The following is a 21,875-nucleotide window of genomic DNA, read 5'->3' as shown; positions in this document are numbered from 1 at the left end:
GCCTGGCTGAGAGAAACGATGGCATGAAATGCTGGACTCTGGTGCACTGCCTAATCCTAGAGGTGATCGTAGGCAATGTGCCAGCACTGTGCCGCATGGCAAGGGAATGACCATTGCACAGATGAGCTGAAGGCACTACAATGCTTGGTGACAGAAATGGAGCTTGCATGTGACAGCACATGAGTGATATACGGACTATGTGTGCATGGGATGGCCGGTAAGAGTGGGAGCTGGCATAGGCGATGACAGCTGTCACCGGAAAGTGAATGTCATGAGGAGACCCTGGGTAAAGCCCTGTAATGGACATGCCACATATACTGGCTTTGGAAACACGGCTATCACAGGCAGCACTGCAAATGCAATGGAAACCCCAAAATTTCCGGGTCAAATACTCAGCACAGCCACAGATAAAAGTAGCAATGCATGAAGATGCTCCATGGGGATTTTCACAAAGACTGGAATGATGGTACACATACAAGGAAGCCCAGATGTTTGCCCGTCATGGCCAGCGCACTCACAAAGTACGGATCACTCCAGCATACCCAGTCCGGAGGATCACAGTGAGTCTGCAGACATCGTCAGAAAGGGGGCAGTCCCCATGGAGTGGATGCATGGCACTCCTCCCTCAGGAGGGGCACGCCACAGATGGAATTTCACAGTGTGCACGGCCATCATGCCCTTGGAAATTGCCAGTAGCAACTGGGCTGTATTTGATGTCATGGGATCACTTGTCAATGGACGGGGAGGCCATGTGGCCAAAGTGGAGGCACTCACACTTCCTGAAGAAGTGAAGACTGCCATCATTTCAAGACATGGCTTGTCCCCATGCGACACTAGCCTCCCATTCCAGTGGCCACAGGTGCAGTCTACAGCAATGCCATGAGCTTTGAGGACCATAAGGATGTCACCGCAACCGCACTCCAGACCAGCATGGTTCTTCCAAAGGAAACCCACCTCACTGGCACACACAGCGAGATGCAAGCTTGCTCACCCTGAGTCTCAACAGCATGTAACATGCAAGTGCTAACAAAAAGCACTGCATCACAAGGGAAAGGAGACAAACACTGTGAAGGCACTGCCACTGCTCCTGTGAAATACAGGGAGACAGCAGCGTAAGTGCAAGCAATGTAGCAGCCATGGACAGCAGCACTGCAACAGAGATACTTCACCTCCTTTGCAGGGCTCCTGCCCTGTATCCAGTGCTGTCACACCCTGCTTCATGCTTTGCATCTTTTTTTAGCAGGGGGACGCATTCATTCCATGCACACGTCATCAACCACCTTGCACCCACCATGCTGTGGCCGCCATGGAAAGGGCAAGCAGGAGCTCCTGCACTTGTCAGGGAAGGAGTTGCCTCTTAATAATCACACATGCCAAGCACAGGGCCAGCAATCGAACGGACAGGGCAACCGAGAACGAACAGCGGGAACCAGGGGGACACCCACACGGGGGGAAAACGTGAACAAACTTTCAGGCAGTAAAGCTGCAGCACACACAAGTGGCAGGACATGCCATGGAACACAAAGCAACACCGTAACACACGAGAGGCAAACACGCACGCAAAAGCAGGGAAAAGCATCTGGAAAAGACACATTTTGCGCTGTGCTGCACACGCTGATGGCATCATCAACAGAACGGTGACAGGGCAGGGCACATGCACACACTGCCCTCCTAAGCACTACCATGGCCTGAGAGGAAATGCACCAGAAGAGCTGTCCCTATCGCCACAATAATGGGCCTTGCTGCATCATCAGTGTACCTGGACAGAAGACAGCAGGAACAGGAAAGCATGACATACAGGGAATGATGGCAGACAGACACACGCCGAACACCACACAGTCACGGCCACAACACACAGCACAATGCTGCCAGTACTGGGAAGCACACAGCATGTGTAGAGGGGCAGGAGCGTGTGCAAGGGCCAGCACCGGACCTACCAGCAAATACGTCCTGACCACGACAGCAAGCAAAGCAAGCAGGAAGGCTGCATCCCAACCTGAAAATGCCACAGCACCGCACAGCACAGGCCAGGACATAGCAGGAAGACTGCACGACCGTGCCAGAGCTTACTGTTCTCGGAAGGCGCATAAAAGGCAGTCGCTGAGGTGGAGGACAGACGTCGCCGCTTCCCAGGGAGCAGTGCCGCAGACCTGCCGCCACACATCCCTGTGGAGAATTGGGAAGTCATCAAGGGATGGAAGTGCATCATGAAGGGCTTCCCCGCCACACACCTCACTGCCAGAATGGAAGAAAACAACAGAGAGCATGGAACTTCGCAGCAGCCTCAGACAAGAACACAAGGGCAGAAAATAAGTCGTGGGAATTGCACAACAGGGGAGACAACGGAAGGAAGGGCCACAGCATCAGGCCGCAACCAAGCAGACCAAACACGCAGACAACAATCCCTACACACGAACAGCACAGCAAGTACAGCGCGATAACTGAAGGACCATCTCCCAAAAGCACATTCCAATCGTGCAGAAGAACAGAAAGCAGACTGGCAAGGCCTGCAGGCAGCCACAGCAAGGCTCAGGAGAAGCAGCAGTCTGAACAGCAGATCTCAGTGACTGACACCGAAACTGAGGAACAGGGTCACAGTGAGGGGGCATGCTTCCATGGGTGCTCGGCACACAATGAAAGAGACTGACAAGAATACAACTTGCCAACACTTACTGTACACCTGTGCCTGTCTGCAGGCCTCCCTGTGTGTCCCTGTGCCTCTCTCTCTCTCTCTCTCTCTCTCTCTCTCTCTCTCTCTCTCTCTCTCCCCCCATCCATCGGCACTTCCCTCCCCCTCCCTCCATCAAAACCTCCTCAAAAACCTCCAAACCTACAAACCTGCAGTGCTCCCCGCAACCCACCGTAAAGCACACATCAAGCACCATGAGGACACGGGAGAAGTGAGCACACAAAGCACAGGGAAGGACAGCTAGCAAGCGTGCCAAAGCGGCATGCCAATGTATGCATCAGATGTGGGCGCCCAAGCACAGAAGCGCAGTCAGGAAAGAGCTGCCAGCAGTGCTGGAACCAGCAGCAGACACTAAACAATTGCCTGAAGACATGGGTAGGAGCAAAGCAGTGAACAGACAGCAATCTTTGGCAACATCAAGCAGCACGAAACCGCAAGTGCACCTCAAAGAACACATCCAAAGAAGCAGGCAACAGCTGGAAAGAAAGACGCAAGAAGACGGCACAGAGTACACAGTCATTGTGCCAGCGCACGGTAAGTAAGGGCAGGCTGCGCCCAGGAAGCCGTCCAAAGAGGCACTAAAGCAAAGCTGCAACCTCTGGAAGACACACAAGGAGGGGCAGCAGGAAAGCACAGGCATTCCAGTAAGAACAACCTCTCCGCGGTTGCTGCCCACACCGTAAAAGCTGCCCGCAGAGGAAGTACAAGGGGAGACGCCATCACAGCAAAAGCAGAGGCTCACAACAGGAGCAGAAGGCAGAGGACACTTGAGGCAAGGCCTGAAATGAAGCCGGAAACAGCACTCTCAGAAACCTTTCATGAAATGAGCTGCAGTTCCAAAAATGCCCACAAGATGGCAGCAAAGGATGACAAATGAAGTGGCGCGAATTTGCAGCGCACAGACAAGAGATTGTGGCTCAATCCTCTTCCAGCAGCAGGCACTGCAATGTGAAGCTGCCAGCATGGAAAATTGACTAAGTGGAAACTGCTGCCATACCCGAGCGGCGAGGCAACGCGGAACGCCGTAGGGAAAATCAGGAAAGAGTAAGTCAACCTGACAGGAAAAGGATTTCGGAGAACAACCTAAAACAGCGCCAGAACACATGACAACCGCTGCCCTGTCCCGGCAGCCCAGGGATAACAAGGCCTCGCTGACAGGGCAAGAAACCAAATAGGAGACCTCAAAGCAGGCAACCCAACGAAGCAGACAACAGGAAACCTCTGCACACAACACACGCAAAGGCAAAAAGGAATCAGCACAACATCACCATCGATGAATGGCAGTGCAGAACGACAGCTGGATCTCAGCAGGCAAGAACATGCGACGCACACTGCAAAGAGAGCCGCTGGCACCCTTCCCTGGGGAAACCACCTGTCACAGAACACTGGTACTTGGCGATGTTCCCTGCCGCCTGCAGAAAACAGCAACGCAGCAGGGGATGCCAGCACTCCAGATGCCCAGCACTCACTTGCATCCTGTATTGGAGAGCCATGACCAGGGATGGCACTCGAAGCACGGCAAGGGCACTGTCTGAGAATGGAAACCTCACGCAGGGCAGACATCCAGGACAGGAAACAGAGAACAGAACAGGAAGGGAAGCCACAGGCAGCACTGGGAAACACTGACCCTTTCCCAGGGCACAGAAACTCACCACCACATGCAAAGACCATGAAAACCTGTATCAGCTTCATGAGCACAGGCGGGCCACGACGTCACAGCTCACACCTCCAGCAATCACAGTCCTAGAATGGACCCCACAGGGCACCCCAGGAACATGCTCTCCCCCCACACACAGCATTAGATGTGAGGCATTTCAGGTTCCAGGGGCAATAAATACAATCGCTAGATCCCCGGAAAGTTTACAAAAGGAACCTACACAGGCTATGGAGACCAACAACTGAAAGAGAAACAGTGTGCTGACCTGTCCTAAATCCAAAGCTCAGCAAAACCCCGACACACACCCAAAACACACACACAGAAACAGACGGCAATGGCAGATAAGACACTCGCACCAACAAACAGGGCCACTTCCAGGCAGGCAGGAAGGCCGGAAGCCAAGAAAGCGGAAAGGCAGAAAGAGACGAAAACAGCAAAGCAAGAAGGCAGGCAGGCAGGCAGGCAGGCAGGAAAGATAACAAGGGCCACCCAACAAAGCCTGTCGCTGACACCTTCCTCAGGCTCCAAGCACCTGCACACAGGCAGCAGGACTACCAACACTGCCGTGCATGATGGACTGACCCATCTCAAACGCACATGGCATAAACCACTGTGAACTTTTCAGCAAGGCAACACCATAAAACGGGCGACATGGAAATCAGAACCTTGCTAGGTGGAAAACAGCCCTGGGCACACTCCCTGTGGAAAACAGCAAACTGCGGGCAGGCGGGGAAACAAAGGGGTGCGGGGAGCAAACTGCACCCATCAGGAAACAGAGGAAGCAGTAGCCTCATGCAATGAGGAAGGAATACACCTGCAACCAAGGCACACGGCACTACACAAACGACACAAGGACACCGGACAACACCAACGCAAACCTTGAGAGGAACAGGCTCTGCCTGCTTCAAGTAACCAAGGAAACATCCTGCCACACGACATAATGGGAAAGCACCTGAAAATGCACCTGCAAACCAACACAGTGACATCTGTGGCCTGACAGGACTCCAGGGAAATGTAGGCCAACTAACCTGCAAGATCACAGCAGCAAACTGCCACATGCCCCAAAGAATGGGTTTCCAGGAACACACCACGTACCTCCAAGGAATGTGGCAGAAGTGAATGCCAGGCACCTGCATGGGTCACAGTAAAAGCCATAGGACCTGAATGCGGAGCCATGCACCTGCTGATCCCTCTCTCAAACCAGGCTCCTCCATGGATACCTGCTGGCAAGCACAGTGGAGGAATCACATGCACTCAGAAAGGCAAACAGCACTTTCAAACACACAGCCAAACAGCAAAAGGGAGTCGCCCTCCCCGAAATCGGCACGAACAACCCACAACACTGGGAAGACAGCAAAGCTGGAAAGCGTAACTGCGAAGGAAGGAAGGAAGGAAGGAAGGAAGGAAGGAAGGAAGGAAGGGAGGGAGGGAGGGAGGGAGGGAGGGAGGGAGGGAGGGAGAGGGAGGGAGGGAGGACAAATAGAAGAATGGAACGACACCATGTCATAGGCAACAGCCTGGAAAATGCCCTGAAAACAGCAATGCAACAAGGAAACATCACAGAAGAGCACGACCTCCCCACCGCTGCAGAAATACTGCGCCGTCCCACTGACAGCCAGCAGACGGCAGCAGAGGATCAGAAGAAACACTCGGAGATGTGCACGTGCAGCAGAGTCAAGACATTGACGACAACCCTCACACAGCGCATAGCAGTCCCTGAGAGTTTCAAGCTGAAACCGTACTTAGGTGGCTACTTGGAGAAAAGTCACGGGCAAACGTCACGAGACACCATGGAAACATGCAGGGCGATTCATGAACCAGCAATGACATCAGGAATCGTACGGCAGCCCTGCCAAGAAGTGCCTCAACAGGAACACAGACACCAACCAGGAAGCACAGGCGCGCAGAAACACACACACACACACACACACACACAGAGAGAGAGAGAGAGAGACACAACAGATAAGGAGGCCGCTTCACAACAGAAAGCGAGTCAAGAATGAACACACAGACCAGCAGGCAGCCGGGAAAGACAACCAAGCATGGCAGCAGCACAAGAAAAGCAGAAAAGACCAGGCAAACAGGACAGCGGGGCAACGCAGAGCAGAGCAGAGCACACAGAAAACACTGCATGGCCCCTGAGGAGAGCCTGAACATGTGAAGCCAGAGGCATGCAGTGAATGCTCCCTATGCAAACAGGCCGGGGGCAGTGGGAGGGAACTGCAGACCCTCACCAGAGGCAAGCACTCGGCAAGCATTCGCACTAAACTAAAGCATCAACACCGAGCCACCCGTCCTCACTCCCTGTGGAGCAGCACATGGAAGCTGTGCATCTGCACGCCCGGTGACTGTGGCTGCCAAACCATGAGGAGGAAAGAAGCCAACACACTCTTCTCCACCTTCAATATTCCAGGAGTTCAAGGAAATCAAGGAGCACACAAAGAAGCCGACATTCCCCAAAAAGGGGAGCAAAGCAGAGAGATAGGTGTCCGGGACCACCTAGCACCTCGACGCAGACTCCGCGCTCCTCCCTCCCTCCCTCCCTCCCACCCACCCTCCCGCGCTCAAGCACTCTGCCCCGCTCACCTGCAGCCTCACGTCCGCAGCCGCTCCAGGGAGGCCCGCCGCGCTTGCCTCAGCCTCCAACACACGCCCGGGGGTGCCTTTGTCGAAGCCGCTGAAGCCAAAAGCAAAGTAGGTGGCAAGCGGCTGCCAGGACAATGGTCGCACCTGGCCCTGAAGCAAGCCGTTGTCCGCTGCTGCGGGAACAGCTCCCTCTCCTCAGGGCGGGGACTGAATCCCCGGCCTCAGACACCAACCTCCTCCCTGACAGGAGCCGCTGTCTCTGGCCAGCCAGCGAGACGGCAGAGCCGCAAAGTCTCAGAGCCGCAAAGTCTCCGTCGGGGCTTGCCCGCTTCCGGTGCCTCGAGCGTCAGAAAAGGCGCGCTAGGGCGCGCGCTCTTTGTCATTGAGATGGAGCTCACCTGCAGGCAAGAACTCTCCCAAGCACACAGGCAGCCCACCTTCCTGGCGGGAAAAGCTGAGTTGCTGCCCACGCCCCTAAGCGAACACCCAATGAGTCACAATGAGAACGAATGACGTAGCGTCCTTGTGAGGGCACCTGATAAAAGCAAGGTGCGCACTCCTCATCCCCTCTGCACAAAATGGCTGCACGCCTCTCTGAGCACAGCCCGCTCAACCACCCAGAGAGCCAAAGACAGAAAGTCCCGGCACAGGCGACGGCAATCACCGTAAACACACAGGACTGCCCACGGTCGCGGGGAAATTCCAGGGAAGCGCCGCAAAAACACCAAAGCGATACTTGGATGCACCAAGGGCCCCCGTGAGCCCCGCCAAGTCCCTGCCTCATCCGGCAAACCCTGGGTAAGCTTTCCCTTGCATGCAAGGGGGCCCCTCCGTCGCTTTTGCAGAGAATACAACAGCTACACCTGCAGCGTTTAAGAGCGGGGGGGGGGGGGGGGGGGGGCGCGCGGGAGCGAGCTCCGATAACCTCAAGGAATAACAGCAGGAAGAGCAATAGGGAACTGGAATGGAAGGAAAGGCGGCTGGGGCTGATTGGGGAAGCCCATGTGAGGAAGCCTGGACACAGACGTGGACCAGACAGAGGAGAGCTGGAGGACATGGCCCAGGAAGGGAAATGCCTCGCCCCACCCTCCTGGCTGCAGAGCTCCCTAGTGTTCCTCGGGTCCCAAAAACCTGTTTTGGCCCTGACCTGTTTGGCTCAGTGGATGGAGCGTCAGCCTGTGGACTCAAGAGTCCCAGGTTCGATTCCGGTCAAGGGCATGTGCCTTGGTTGCGGGCACATCCCCAGTAGGGGGTGTGCAGGAGGCAGCTGATGGATGTTTCTCTCTCATCGATGTTTCTAGCTTTCTATCCCTCTCCCTTCCTCTCTGTAAAAAATCAATAAAATATATTAAAAAAAAAATTAAAAAAAAACCTGTTTTGGAGACGATGGGGGGGGGGGGGGCGGGCATACCTCATGAATGAAGAGAGCAACTCATGGGGAAGTGCCAGAGACAATGCATGTGGGAACTGAACGCCACAGAACCTCAGACAGCAACACCAAAAGCACTCTTCAAAGTGGCCCCATCAGGCACCTAGAGACCGGAAATCCCAGCGATTACAACATACACCCCATAAAATGGGGACCTGAGTAGATTCAGACCTGAAAGACCGCTGTGAAAGACCAGAGAAACCTTAGGTAGCGCCACGAGTGGAGGAGGTAAGCCTCAGAAACAAGTAAGTACGTAAGTAAGAAGTAAGTAACTAAAGTAAGAAGCCTAAAATGCTCCCCCAACTGCTCCCTGTGTGTGCTGCCAGAGATGACTGCAGCTGATTCTCCCAACACCCACCCATTTCTGTACAGACTGGGCACCTGCTACCCTAACACTCCCGGGGGATGCGATGGCAAACAGGGCCAACACTCCTGACGCATTTCTCCGGGATGCCAACAGCTCCGTTGGGGGAACAGCCACTGTGAGGTGGAGGGACCTAGCAATGGAACACATCCTACAACCGACAGCAGACAGACATGCGGAAGGCCAGTACAGACATACCTGAGTCCACACTGGAACCTGTTGGGCTTGCAGAAATCTGCAGACACTACAGGCAAAAACCATGCTCACTACATTGGAGACCTCTGGGAAGACACGCACCGGATGGCCAGTGAGACAGGGAAAAGGGGCCGCACCCAACAGAAACTTCGCCATAGGCCCAGATCACCCTTCTGGCACCGAAAAGTGCAGACAGGCAATCTCAGGGATAATTCTGACTCACTTTGTTTGACAGGTAGATGGGCCAAGTCCTGAGGATGAAAGCAGATCTGACACAGAGGGAAGATGCAATGGCTTCCTGCGTAATCCACTCTGATGAGGGAACTGAGGGGCAATTGCTGAGTTGACGTCCATACGCTGCTGAGCAAGGAGGTGAATGCCTGTACACGAGCACACACGGAAGCACTGGCTAGCCCTCCAGGCTGAGCGGGAGGAGATGGTGCTGCTGCAAGAGAGCAGAAGCCACCATTGAGGGCAGCAGTCAGATGAACATGCTGTGGCACGGAGGGAGGAGGAAGCCTGCCCCTTTCCATAGCAGGAAAGGGGGAAGGGCGCAGGGAGGAGGCAGGTGGAGCAAGGTGTGCTGATGAAGGAAAACACCCAGCATCCCTGGGGTCACCGCAGAGGAATGCAGGCCCCCCGACAGGCCATGCGCATTACGGGAGATGGGAGGGAACCTGACAAGCATGGGTGGAGATGCAGACTGCCACGGCTCATTGCAACAGGATTGTGGCGATAGCGAGAAAGGAACAGCATTTCCTCAGAAGAGAGGGACAGAGGACAGGAAAAGAGGTGAGTGGTGGGGGCTGGCTCTGAAGACATGGAGGGCTGGGCTGCAAGACTCCAGGGAGTCGGGAAGGCTCATCAGTAGCTTTTGGGCAGACATCAGCTGAGGTTAGAAAACGGGCCATGGAGAACCTTGCCAGCAACTGCTCTGGGAAGTCCAGGAGTGGCTGCCCATCAAAAGAGTGCAGAACACAAAAGTTGCCTAACATCCTGAGGGCACAGCTACTGACCAAAGCCCATCCATCCCTTTCCACCGCACAGAGGACAACGCTCAAGGAAGCGTGACAATGCACCTTCAGAGGAGTGAATGCAAAACACTGCTGACTGGCACCTTCCTTGGATGGAACACCCTGAGGCATGACTGGGCACCATCGCCCACAGCCATGGACGCCAACGGGGACACGGACACACACGTCACCCAAAAGGAGCAAGCTCAGGGAGCAGTTCACTGAGCAACAGCCTCCATTGCCAAGAAACCGCAATGGGCACCCTGGACTGGAAGCACCCAAAGACTGTGCAATAGCACTGCCAGCCTGCCCTGACACCAGTCCCTTGCTCTCCATGCACCTCCCAGGAACCCCTCGGCCCAGCTTGCGCCACGCTCCCTTGCTTGCCTGCCCCTGTCCTTGTCGCTCTGCCCACAACGCTGTTGACTGTGGCTCAGTGACTCCGTTGAACGTTGGGGACAGGACACTGTGAGGGTAGGAACTGGGAAAGAGGTACTACGGCAGCACAAGCTCTGGGGTGCGGCGTACACCGGGGCATGACTCCCTCAAGAAGCAATGATGCCGTGCCAGTGGGGAAGGTGGAGGTGCGCATCACAGGGCAGGGGTGGGCTGAGCAAAAACATTAAAGGAACACTAACATGCCAAGATACAACAACACAGAAACCCTACTGAGACATGCACAAGGTGGGGGGTACCTATGAGACACAAGGCTGGTGCATAGGGCTCACGAATCCATGATGCTCACGCTTTTGGCAGGGGGGGCTGATCTACCACATGGGGCATACTCTGTATACCCTAGAGGTTGGGCTCCACTTGGCAGATTAGAGGGACATGAGGGAGACAAGGGGTGTGGGCACAAAGCGGCACATTCAGTGGGCCTCCAAACATTGACTTGATTTCTTTCAGGAGTGTACACGCAGGGTCAAAGCAAACCCAAAATGGCACAAATGGGAAACTGGCATTTCTGAAAGGGAGAGCACTACATCAGGGGGTGAACCGAGCGGGCGCAGGCGCATTATCGCGAAATGGGGGTGGGGTGGGGACCGGGGTGATTTCTGGGGGCTTGAAGACAAACAGCTAGTCCCTGTGCTGGCCAACAGCATAAAGAACGGCCAAGGTCAGTGTTTTTTCACCATGGGATCGCGATTGCACTGACGCGCAGACGACTCTGGAAGCCTTCAATTGCATGCATCCAATTCGCGGTGGCACTGGGAGGAGAGCTGGTGGGTGGCAGGGAGAATAAACACAAGGGGGCCATCCTTGCCAATGCATGGAGACACACAGGATCCTCCAACTTACAGAGGAAGACACATATGACACCAAGGGGCGGGGAAGGGTGGTTTCACTTTGCTCACTAGGCTCCACCACGTAATCCCTGCAAACACTTCCAGGTGGGCGCCGCGGCCGGGGAAGATATTAGGGACATCGACGACACTCAGTGAGGTCCATGAAAGTTTCTTTCGGCTCCGAAAAATAACCCCAAAAGCCCCACAGACAATCCAGCACCGCGAGATGGATCGGTAGTCGCGAATGGAATGGGGGTGAGCACCAGGCTTCTTCGGTGAGGGACCAGCAGCGTTGATTTCTGTGATGGCTGGCATGAACCCAAGCGGCAGGCCTTGGCTACAGATAACCATAAAATGACGCTCACTTTTTCCTGTGTTTTTTTTTTCTTCCCCCCACACCCGCAAATATGCACCAGCACTAGCGGCATTCGGCCATAGGCTTGCATGCACACGGGGACCGGGGCTGTGGGAAGGGGTGGGGGAGCACTAGGGTTGCACAGCGCACCTGAACGACGGCTGATGAGGCCTCTGGCGGCGGGACACCGACAACCGCAGGGGACAGGGGAGGAAAGCACTGCTGAAATCAAGGAGAGCCCGCTGATGGCTCTAACGATGGTAGGAGGGGGTTGGTGGGGCAAAGCAAACATGTTCTTAGGGGGAGATTTTTTGAGGCAGGTGCCGCTGCTGGAAAGGCCTGGATAGCAGGCCAGAGTCGAACCTCCTTTTTCACCTAAAGCACATGGTGGTTTTTCACCCACAATAGTCATCCGGTACCCACGTCAAACCGCCCACCCACAGGAACTCCGCATGGTGGGGGGGGGGGGGGCAGGACTCTGGATGGGCGCTCCAGAAAACAAAACAAACCCATCTCTCCAAGAAGCCACACGATGACCAGCGGCTATCTGACATCGCAGCTTCGCAAACAGGGGGTGGGGGGTGGGGGGGGGGATGGAAGCTGACACCTGGCACCCTGGCTCTGACCCTTCCTCCAATGACTGGGGCATAGGCGGGGAGGGGGGGGAGGGTATTCACTCACAGACTTTCAACCGCACCTGCCTGGTTAGCAACAGCCCATCCACCCCTTGAACCGGTATCAGGAAAACGACGGGCACTTCTCTGGCAGCACGGCAAGAGGATGGGCACTCGACAGGCAAAAAGAAAAAACTACATTTTCGGGGGGGGGGGGTGCTATGCAGTAAATGAGGAAAGTGGCCTACAATGGGACTCCCCACCTACCCATTGCCATGACACACATGGCCTTTACACAGGAACTGCAGCAAGCATGTGCTGACACCAAACGGGCTACAGTGGGGGGCAGGGGCAGGGAGGCGGGGTGTGCAAGTGTTGGACACATAAAGAAATTATCATGTGAGGCCCAGGTGAGTGACAAATTGCAGTGAAGAACTGGGCCAAGTGGGATTTGGACACCAGAATGTACAGTGCATTCATGGATCCACAGTAAGAAGCATGAGCAGGTGTGTGCTCCACAACTTTTACAAACCAGTTCAGTTCAGTTCAGTTGACACAGTGGGGGGGTGACACTTTCACAGAAATTCATGCCACCATGAAGCACAGGTAATATCCTGCTCCCCCTGTGAATGCTGACCCACCCTTCACACAATAGGGTTGTGCACAAATGCCTCCTTGCAACTTCCATGGAAACAGGGGCAGGGGAAAACACCCTATGGACGAAACTAGGTGTGGGAGTGGGCAGCGGGTGGGACACACGGAAGGAGGCTATGCATGCCATACGTGTCCACTGCTTCCAACAAACCATGCCAGCCACCTTGAGATCATCCATGGGTGACTCCACGGAGCCTTCCCCTCCGTTCTTAATTTCCAAGAAACATGCAGAGGGGGGCAATGACACAGACAAGGACTTGCAAGGATGTGGCCCGCCTTCACACAGGGTGATGGGTGTATGATGGATGCCTCATGATGCAAACACACGTTCAACCTGATCCAGCTCGGGCACAACATGAAATGAGGTGCATGAAGTACAACTGAAAAATGGCTGATGGGGACACACCATGGAGCACCTCATGGAAGATGCAGTGCAGGGGAAACTGTACTGCTTGCAACTCCAGGTCTCATAAACAGCAACACACATAGACGAGCCAACCAACCCCTCCATTCGGACTCAAGACCCACACTTGCAAAGAAATGCTATAAACACACAAATCCATGGGCGCCACACAATAGTCTCCCGGTCTCTGTCTTCTAGGTCTCTCTCTCCCATCCTTGAAGTAAAGCAATGATCTTGACAACCCACCCAACCAATACACTGTATATGTGTGTGTGTGTATATGCTCATGTGCTCACTGAAAACATAAGAAAGGACACAATTCACTCACAATCGACACTGTGCTCACAGGTCCTCTGGGACACATGTCAGCTGCCCACAAGCACAAGCTACACAGATAGACGATACAGAGCACACACAGTCACAGCTTCGTTCTCAAGGAAGCCACACCATGAGGGGACACTGGGGCATCACAAGCACAAAACATCACTCCAGACTAGCCAGGTGACGGCAGGAGCACAGGCCCCTCCAAAACAAGGCACCGGTCCCTCCATCACAACAACCTCGGTCGTCTGGACATGGCCACCAGGAAAGGCACACGCACCTAGAAAACAGAAACGTCTATTAGTGAAATCCATCCATACACAGCATGTGAACAGCACTTGCTCCACAGAAGACCCATTCCTTACCCCTACCCAGGGCAGCAACCCGACCACACTCCCTCCCACCCACCAACCCACCGACCCACCCACACACCCACCCACCCGACATGGAGTTCAGGAGGCTCCAAAGACATACAGACCTCAAGGATACCCCAAACACAATAGCCTACTCTATACCCCTACAAGTTATCAAATATCACTACCATGAACTTCAACATGGACAACAACACTGAACCCTGCTTGCACATCCTGGGTACCACAAGGACCTCTTCTGCAAAAGGACAATCCCTTGGAAACAAACTTCACCTAAGACAATGACGTGGCACACAACAGGGCTGCCTAGCCTGAACTCGTTGCAAGAACGATGTCTTTTCACAACTAGGCAACAGTTTCTGGGAAAGCACAAACTTACAGACCCACATGTCAGTCTCAGCATGATTTCCCTGACAGGGGCAACAGCCCCCATCCCTGCCACCCATCTGCCAAAAATGGTTTCCTACTCAGGTACCATCGCCTTAAACATCTTCCTTCCTACATCTTCTGGGAGATTCTACACCCAACCAAGGCATGTCCCTCTCAAGTCACAGAGACAACCATCATGCAGGGTCCCCAAACCATGACCTTTCCAACAATGGACATTCTGGGACACGTAAATGCTATCCATAGCTCTTCTAAGTCAACCTCTCACAGGGGCTACACAGCCAAAACCTTCAAGGAGCATCCACAAAAAAGGAACCCAGGCAACAGACATGCGCTCTTCTACATCCATGTTTTCTGCAAGAGGACAGAAACAAGCACTCTGCCCTTACCTGGCCATCATCAGACCTCAATCCACAGGCATCCCTGCAACTGGATATCACCATGAACAAGTGCACAGACAGACGCTCTATGCAGTGCAATGCGTGGCTCCGACATCACACTCTCCAACGTTAACATGCACAACCAAAAACAGGACCAAAACACTCCAATCCTACAAGATGCCACAGAACATACAACCAACAGATGCTGGGGCACGCACAAGCACACACGCGCACACACACACACACGCATGCACGCACAGACACACACATGCACACACGCACGCACACACACACACACTCCCATGACTAACCATAACACAAATTGGAACAATGGAAGACAGACATGGGAACAGCAGGCAGGCACCCCTAAAAAAAAGACGCATGGCAGGCTCAAAAGAACAGAAATCAAACACAAACAATATATAGAAGGCACTGCTCACATACGTTGCTAGACAATACAACCTACTCACACCCCGAAACCACACATTCAGGGCACTCACCTGCTTACTCCTCCTCCTCATCCTCCTCCTCCTCCTCCTCCTCCTCCTCCTCCACAATCTTTCCCTCTAATCCACATGTCATACCACCAGAACACTTTCAATCAAGAATATATCCTTTAAATAATACTTTTTCACGTGAAAACATAACCATTCTTTAAAATAGACACAACTGCACCTATTGTACAAGCATCTATCTTTTCTTCCAAAGCTCAAGAAGATGGCTTCCCATGCACGTTAACAGCACAACAAAACGACAACAGAGAAACAAAAAAAAGTCCATGCAATAAAACCACACCTAGGGAGGATCTAGCCGCCTCTCCTACAGGACACACAAATAGGCACAAAGATCACACCTACAGCATGGGGGCGTGCAACACACCCCTTTAAAACACAAGACAATTCAGCCCACGCACCACTCATGTCAACAAGGAGAAAGGCTGGACACAGAAGAAACATCTTCGGACCATCAACCATAAAAGACTCACTCCACTGCACACACATCCGTCATACCCCTGTTCACTCCACTGCACACACATCCGTCATACCCCTGTTCATTCTCTCCGGGTCTCTCAGCTGCACAATTCTACAACAAAAATGCTCATCCATCCTTGGCTAACAGACAATTCCCAAAACCAACACACAGGGACATCCTCTCTCAATCACTCAAGATCAGGAACATCCCAATGCCACGGCAAACACGGCCATGGCCACAAACCGCTTTGGATCACTGGACAGAGCATCTGCCTGCACCGTGAAATGCCCCAGGTTCCATAAAATGCCCCAGGTTCCATAACAACCAAACATGAGTACCTCTCAGGTAGGCACAGCCATCACCACTTCAAGCTGTGAAGAAAGCAGATGATCCATGGTTCCACCTCTGCATCCCGGGCCTCTCCCTCTCCGTTCCTCTGTCAAACGATACAGAAAATCCACTGTCATGGAAAGACCTGCCATGATAGAAATCAACATCAGAAAATGCCATTCAGCCTCTCACCCTCCCTGCTTTTCCATGGACATTCCCCTTTCAAAGTCATTCTGCAAAAGCTCCATAGAGTGCCCATGGATACCACTGCCTTAGGAAGCACACTGTACATTTTGAGAAACGCTGTGCACGGATGAATGGCAAAAAAAAAAAAAAAAAAAAACCCACAACAAAATAAAGCCATCTGAAAAAGGACATCCACATCGTTCCACAGTCTTTCATTCGGGGACATCCATGCAACACACATACCCAGACACTTTAAAAAAAGGATCATCGCGATCCATCACACACACACACACACCCAAAAACATGGGAACTCAACCACCGCTCCAGCTTTCACAAGGAACCGGCCGCGGACAGCAGACCGTTCACATACCACAGAAGGAGGGCACACATGCACCACTCAAGAGACACAGCACAAGAAAAGGAGTACTATGCTAAAAATAGACATGGACAGCTTTTAGGGGACTCAAAAAGACACTTTCTCTTCTTAAATAAAGAAGACAGATACTAAAAAAATTAACAAACAAGAAACCCATGTGGATAGTCCACTCCGCCAGAAAAATTCACAAATAGATGGCATGACGACAAGGACAAAATACACATTTCTAACACAACCAAGACAAATGGTCTGACGAGGCTCCCCTAGCTCCAAGCACAAACACCGCTCTTCACGTGGCCTGACCCTCCCTTTGTCACACACTTGCTCTCACTCCAACATGGGACTCCTTCACAAAAACACCACCCACCACGCGACAACACACAAGGATGCCCTGACATGCAAGGGCCCTACCCAAGACTCCTTCACCCAAAGGCCTCCCATCCTGCACTGTTCTGGAACCTTCCCTGCCCATCCAAAACTCCGTGGCCCTCCTGCCCCACGTGACTGAAACCCCTGCAGAACAAGACAGCCTTTCACAACCCCCTGGTCCAACACCACATTCACGACATACTTGTCCTTTTCCAACAGCCTACGTGAAAAAATCCCTTGGGAGGACCCACATAGACACCACAGGTCAGACGCAGACCTCTGCTTCCAAACAACGACCAAAGGGAACAGGCCGACCGCTCCTCTCCCAAGTCAACCTGCATCCCCGGCAGTAGACCCAGGACTCACAGGCAACACAGGGACACGGAGGCTACACTGAAAAGACAACACATCCAAACGACGCTTTCTTCCACATGGGCGTGCCACACACCATGTATTCTTCCTGTCACTTCCAAACACCACCCACGGACCACACTTGTCATGACCCAGGAAACAAACAACAGAAAACACACAAGAACCAAAGGGATCCAAGCACAACATTCCAATCCTCTCTACAAATACTAAATTACTTCACCGTCTCACACAACATCAGGACCAACACATGAAACATCACACACACACACACACACACACACACACACACACACGAATCCTATCTACCTGTCCCAAATCAACAAACACAAAGCCAGCCTCCAGAATGCCTGACTTTCACTGCATGGGTCAAACCTAGGGAGGACTCCATGGTCCTCAATGCCCCAGCATCTCCAGCCCCTACAACACTCCACACACACATGCGATTCGATACCACACTCAAAGCACAAAAACCTCCACCTCTGAGCCATCCAAGAAAAACACACGTACCTGCTTCCTTTTCACCTACAAAAAGGAACAGCAATGCTTTCAAGGCTCAACATGTGACACAGGCACATCCACACACACGAACACGGAATGGGAATCACTCAACAACACGACAGGACACAGCCTTTCTCGCAAAAACACAAAACACATCCTCATGGGCTCACCTGTCACTCTCTCAGAGACTCGCTCAGTAACATCCTGCCACACGGGCTGGGCTCTGCTGCATATCTGCTGCTTTGGACAGACGGCTCATGTTGTGCTGTAGGTTCCTAGAACACATACATAGCAAGGGAATCACATCAGGCCAGGCCTTCACATAGGGTCTCAGAGACCCTTCCCGACACACAAGCCTTCTTTTTCTCCAAAGCCCTGGAAATCTCATCCCTAATTTGGAAGACAAAGGACTGAAAAAAGTAGAAATACACACACTGAAAGACACATGTTTCTCTGGGCCTCCACACAATTTAATAGTAAACTATAACTGCTGTACTTGGCACTGCACTTCGGCCTGCTTCGGCAGGCTGCTGTCACGGTAGTCACTGGCCAGCTCAAGGAATCCTCGCTTGCCCTTGAAGACCTCATCGGAGAAGGCAGCCTTATTCTCGCACATGCGACCTGGCCTTCTCAGCAAATGCTCCTGCTCTCTGCACCTCCTGTCACGTCAACCCACGCTCACCCTTCTCAGGCACAACACCTTCTTACCTCTTCACGGCAGAAAGACATCCGACCAAGGACACGCTAGGAAACTGCCCAGGGAAGCTCCAAACAGCAACGACCTCGCAGAGATGGCCAAACCGGAACGTCCACCTTCCATAAATGACTTGCCATAAAAAAAAAAAAAAAAAAGCAACAAACATTTCTACACCAGCCTTCACCACACATAGTGGGAAGGAACCCAAACCACACCACGCACACTGTTGGGGGGGGACGGCGGGGGGGGAGACCCTCACACGCCTGCACAGCACCCACAACAGGGCTGGCACAACTATCCGCCCCCTCCACCGCTCCGCCGCAGATCCCTCCAACAACTGCCCACACGAGTCCTGTGCAAACAATGGGACCACAGGACGACCATCCAAATGCCGCATCACCAAGGATCACGGCACACACGGACCAGCTTTCCAACACCCACCATGTCACGAGGACCCCACACACACTCACGCAAAGAGACACGACCTGCATCGGACAGACGGCTTCCACCTACGACTATTCAAAACAAAAAACACATGCAACACTCAACACAAGTCTAGAAAATTCACAATGACAATTCAACACTCTCACATCCATCTTTCTTTCTCTGCTCCCCTCCCTCCCTCCCTCCCTCCCTCCCACATCAAAACCTATTTCACCAAGGACACTACCACGGCACCCACCTGGACTCTTCCATCACACCCAACAGCCAGGGGGACATCGGCCTTCCCTCAACCTTCTCACATGGAACATCTTCGAAGCACAGGCAGAGATGAAGGGACAGAAGGACGGAAAACTGGGGGGGCGAGGGGGGGAAAACTCTGAAAGACCTTTTAGAAAACGAACATCACACACTCTTACAATTCTAATACGTGAATATCACTTGCACACGCACAATGGAAGACCCATGGCAACACACTACCATGCCAAACAACATCCCGGTCAGCTCAGAAACACACGAGGACACCAACACGGCACGCACCGACCACCTACATGCTCCACAACATACGCACGTCCAAACACACCTCTCCCTCACCACCCACGCAAACCACACTCCAAAAACGCCACCATGTGCACAAGGAAGCACCCAAAAACAACACATGCGCCCACTCCCACACCAACGGAACAACAACATCAACACACAACTCCACCACTTAACTCAGCCGCCAGCGAGGGAGTCCCTTGCCCCACGAAGAACGCAGGATGACACACTGCTCAGGCATTCCACATCCATTCCATCAGCCGCACAACGCGTGGCTAAGCTGCAATGCCTGCAGGAACCAGTCAGGTGGGAGTCACCGGCTTTTAAAGCGCTTTGGGTGGGATTTCCAACGTGGGAACTTGGCGGGGCGGAGACTTCTGCGCGCATGCCTGAAGGCTTCTGCGCGCATGCCTGAAGGGGACACATTCCAATGGGCTCACCGAAACTCAACAGTGCCCTTCAGCAAAACGACTGCCCACACGGAATCCGCTCAAAAGCCACTTCTAAGGGTAAGGGGACCAACTCCATGGCTCCATCGAGCCAAACTGCAGCTAGCCCTCAACCTTGGGGACAAGAAACGCCTCACAGGGCCTACCTTCCCTCATCGGGACACTGAGCCGCTGGGATCCCAACACGCAACCTGCACTTTCAGCGAACACGGCCTCTCAACCTCACAAACAACACAAGGCATCGCCTGCTGCTGCCAAACGGCTTCAGCGGCTGGGACACACACCTCCTCACTCCTACCCACTCGCATCTCACTTGCCCCACGAAGCTTGCCCTTCTTCATCTCTGCTCACACTGAAACGGACAACGCTGATGACACCCTAGCCCCGAGTGGACCACGGGCTACCGTTCACCGGCCCTGAGACACACAGACCACCTGTCCTTGCAACACACGACAAGACCTTCGGCTTCCTGACATCACTCAACAACCAACAGTCATACCTTCCTTTGCTCTTCACAGACGTCCCTGCAATCACGCATCACAGGCACGCACCACACTCAGCCGGCTCTACCAGCCCACACGCACCTCGGGCCAGTGGACAAGCTCCGTCCGCCGATAGAACACAGGCGAGCGCTGGATCCTCTGCACACACACCTCCATGGAAACGAAGCCCGAGAGAACAGCCGGCTCCCGCACCAAACACAAAACCTCACCCTTCCTCCCCATTGCAGACCTAATATCATCCAAACATAGACAAATCCCAACCACACAGCACCATCATCGCCTGCCCTTTCTACATCCACACCCACATTTCCATACAAGCGAACATTCATTCACAAACCTCCACCCTCATCACCTCCACAATGGCCCATCCACCGATCCATCGAGCTTTGGCCCTAAGAAAACCCCCAGCGCTGGCAGGGAACAACACCTTGCAAACACATTTCTTGGCCAAATGTCCAAAATGTCCTCTTCTGTTTTGCTTTGGGAAACGGCTGCCTTCTGCTCAACTGGATGCAACACTGGGTGCACAACAAAACCACACACGTGTATGCGACTCACTTCCTTCCCCCAAAATACAAAACACTTACCATCCAAAATGCAGTAAGAAACATGACACCTTAACACAAAAGCCGTCTGTCTCACTTACAGCATCACCAAACATGGGCAAACTTGCCACTGCCTGCCAGACGGACCATCCCACAGAAGAATCAACTACTTCCAATGGAAAGGACATGGACCACACTTCAAAAGAAAACACTTGGCCAGCACCTCTCACTGGCTCATCGCACTCAGCCTGGCTGGACCTGAAAACGGACCGAGCTCACCTCATAGCCCACTCACTGAGCCCCCGACCACACCTCAGGTCGCACCACCAGGCTCTACCACTTGCATGCTCCCACTTACACTGACATCCGCCTCACTGCTCGCCTCACCGACCTTCTCATCTCACGGACTACCACAGCTTGGCCTCGGGAGCACACGGGACAACTCCTTCAAACACAGCCCGCCTCTCACCTCCACCACCACAGCGCCTCTACCCTCACAACAAACAGGAACGCCTTAGGGTTCCCAGATGCGTGACAATGAAAACTGGATCAACCGACAAACACAAACCACACACTCCACGAAACAATCTGACCACAAAACCTATCTCAGAGGACCGTTCTGCTATAAATACATACAAGGACAATGCAAAACACACAACCACAACAAAACCATGGACACATCTCAAGCACATGCACAGGAACATTCAGGGGCAAAGGGTGTTGGAAGCAAAGTGACCCTCTGTCTGCGGATCCAACGAGAGGCCTCAGCGGGTCCAAATACACAATCACGCCCCAAACACATACCTTCTGCACCACAAACCTTACCTTGGTCCAAAATAAACCTACTCCACCCCTTCCTGCCTTCCTTCCTCCCTCCCTCCCTCCCTCCCTCC

Source organism: Myotis daubentonii, chromosome 17 (genome assembly GCF_963259705.1).
Source record: "Myotis daubentonii chromosome 17, mMyoDau2.1, whole genome shotgun sequence".
In the NCBI taxonomy this organism is placed as follows: Eukaryota; Metazoa; Chordata; class Mammalia; order Chiroptera; family Vespertilionidae; genus Myotis; species Myotis daubentonii.
Note: the sequence above shows the minus strand (reverse complement) of the source record.